The sequence below is a fragment of the Gadus macrocephalus genome, chromosome 3 (assembly GCF_031168955.1).
Source record: "Gadus macrocephalus chromosome 3, ASM3116895v1".
Classification (NCBI taxonomy): Eukaryota; Metazoa; Chordata; class Actinopteri; order Gadiformes; family Gadidae; genus Gadus; species Gadus macrocephalus.
Window position 1 is genome coordinate 11,254,949 of NC_082384.1, and position 3,129 is coordinate 11,258,077.

Below are 3,129 nucleotides of genomic sequence, written 5' to 3' on the forward strand. Positions count from 1 at the left end.
AAATTGTCCTACACCGAGCTATTGTATTGTAAGTATTATTGTCCCAGACTAGGACAATGTGTTTAGGCGACAATGAGTCATCCACGACCCATACCAATGCCGCCGGGTAAGATACACACACACACACGTACCTGTGTGGTAGAACTTCCCAGAGAAGCCCAGGTTGAAGGTGAAGTTGGAGATCTGGGAACGCAATTGTTTCTGAGTTTCCAGCAGTTTCTAGGGAGACAGACAGAGTGACAGTTAGACACACATACAGACGGACTGTTAGACAGACAGGCTGACAGACAGGCTGACAAAAAGCCTGACAGTTAGACGGACAGACAGGCTGACTGTGAGACAGACAGACAAGCCGACAGACAGACAGAAATACTGTGAGACAGAAGTTGGACATTTAAACACACATACACATAGTAAGACCGTGAGACAGCTATACGGAAGGTACGGACAGAAAGATAGAAAGGAGAGGAGGGAGAGAAGGGTAGGAGGGGCAGACATAAAGACCGGAAGACAGCCAGAAAGTTAGAAAAGCAAGCAAAAAGATAGCCAGACAAAAAGAGAAAGACAATCAATTCGGTAATTCAGAGGGACCAATTGGCCATCAAAATCAGACATTTGGAAAAACTCACAGATGGACAGTTGGACGGTTAAATTGAGCTGTATTGTGGGGACTAAAGAGATGGTAGATATAATGCAGCAGGGAGTTCCATTATAAAACATGAAACTACTCACAAGCTGACAGAGCGTGTGTGTGTGTGTGTGTGTGTGTGTGTGTGTGTGTGTGTGTGTGTGTGTGTGTGTGTGTGTGTGTGTGTGTGTGTGTGTGTGTGTGTGTTTGTGCTACATGTGAAGGATGATGTAAGTAGTATGTGTGTGTGTGTGTGTGTGTGTGTGTGTGTGTGTGTGTGTGTGTGTGTGTGTGTGTGTGTGTGTGTGTATTAAACATGGGTGGATTGAGACAAGGACACAGTCGTGCTATACCAAATGGCCATCCCCAGTGTACACACACACACGCACACACAGTCACAGATGGAAACTCGAGAGTGGATGGGATATGGATTGTTGCTGTGCATTTAAACAACACGCTTGTTGATCCTCTAAGCCCTTCCCTCCTCTCCCCCTCCCCATCCCCTCCTCCCCTCCTCCAGCCCTTTACACCCACCTCCACCCTCCTCATCTTCCCCATCCCCTCCTCCTCTTCTCCTCCACCCTCCTCTTTTCCTCCTCATCCTCCCCTCCTCTCCCTCTCCCTCCCCCTCTCCCTCCTCCACCCTCCTCCCTTCCTCTCCCTCTCCCTCCTCCACCCTCCTCCCTTCTGCCCCTCCTCCCCCTCTCCCTCCCCCTCTCCCTCCTCCACCCTCCTCCTCATCCTCCCCTCCTCTCCCTCTCCCTCCCCCTCTCCCTCCTCCACCCTCCTCCCTTCCTCCCCTCCTCTCCCTCTCCCTCCCCCTCTCCCTCCTCCACCCTCCTCCCTTCTGCCCCTCCTCCCCCTCTCCCTCCCCCTCTCCCTCCTCCACCCTCCTCCCTTCCTCCCCTCCTCCCCCTCTCTCCTTCTCTCCTCCACTCCTCTGGATGGAATCAGGATGCTTGCTCCTTATTTAATGACTTCATTAGCTGGATGGCCTTTAAACAAAGCCTCTGTAATGAGTGTTAACCCGCACACACAAACACACACACACACACACACACACATACACACACACACGCACATGCCATGGTCGAAGGCGCACACGTGCACATGTGCACACGTGCGCTCCAACACAGAGAGAGCGCAGTCGCGAGAGTTAATGAAGGTCGGTGAATTGGACGACTCTGGAGACGGGAGCTAATAACCTCTGCTCACATGCAGCTTCCTGCTCCTCACACCTCCTCTTCCTCCTGCAACGGCTCCTCCTGTGCCTACTGCTCATTCAGCTTCTGCATCAGACACCTCTCCCTACCTCCCTCGCTCCCTCTTCTCCTCATTCCCTCTCTCTCTCTCTCTCTCTCTCTCTCTCTCTCTCTCTCTCTCTCTCCTCTCTCTCTCTCTCTCTCTCTCTCTCTCTCTCACTCAAATTAAAAATTAAAAAAAAGCTTTATTGCCATGATTATTGTGGTAAACCAAACAGTGTTGCCAAAGCATTACAGTATTACAAATATTACGTATAATAACAGTAGAGAACGTCAGAACAATATTATGTACATATAACAACCTGTAACAATATAACATAACATACAGATGTACATATGTAGAGATAGAAATAATAGTAAAAAAAATAAAAATAAATGAATGTAATAAAAAACATTAGAGGTTACGAATAATCTTTAAAGTAAAACAAAATAAAACAGTGAGGCCTGGTGTAGAATGTCATTATGTCATGTTGAGGCAAGCTGAAATAAACTGTCCTGCGAGGATGGAGCTCTCTTTCTCTCTACCATTAATATTTGTAGTTGGTCTACATGGGAGTTTATAAAATGTGGGTGTTTTTGGCCAAATTTGCTAAAATATATTTTGCGGACATTTTTGAACTTGGGGAAGGGTGGGAGGAAGTGGTGCTCGGCCTCCACAGCAGCTTCCTCACACTGCAGGCACAGCCGCTCCTCTTTGGGCAGCCATGGTTTCTTACGTCGGCCTGACCTTCATCTCTTTGCTTTGCGAGCTTTGTGCTGGAAGGAGTGGGGGTCACTTCGTTTTAGATGTAGCCAATATTTAATTGATAATTTTTGGATTTTTAATAGCAGGGGATACCTTATTCAGCTCTGCAGGCGTTGTTAGTGGTTGTTAGTGGTTGTACCTGCAGAATGCTTTTAGACAATTCTGTGTTTGCAATTTCAATTGGATGTTTTTCCCATTGGTCAAAAAGGGGATCCCCCTTTTTGACCAATCCCCCTTTCTCTCTCCTTCCCCTCTTTTTTCTCTAGCCTCTGTCGCTCTCTCTCTCCCGAACCATCGCCCCCCCATCTATCTATCCTCCCCCCTCTCTCTCGGAGTGTCTGCCCTCCGTTTTGCTCTCATGTTTCCCAGCTTCTAATAAATCTGAAGATGTTCCCTTTCTAAGCCCTATCAAGCTGACACACCCACCAATCCTATATCCCCCTTCATGCCTGTTCCTCCTAGCTCTGTCCTCTCTCTCCCCCTCTCTCTCTCAA

General features: G+C 48.2%; 1 protein-coding gene across 1 annotated transcript in view; it reads right to left on the reverse strand.

Moving 5' to 3' along the window:
• The window catches only part of LOC132454075 (bifunctional heparan sulfate N-deacetylase/N-sulfotransferase 4-like), a 13,939-nt gene extending 13,163 nt beyond the window's left edge, over window positions 1-776 (reverse strand). Inside the window, exon 1 of the mRNA XM_060047236.1 lies at window positions 132-776. The gene's annotated coding sequence lies outside the window, so the exon portion shown is untranslated. The remainder of the gene's footprint in view (window positions 1-131) is intronic.
• Window positions 777-3,129: the final 2,353 nt, after the last annotated feature.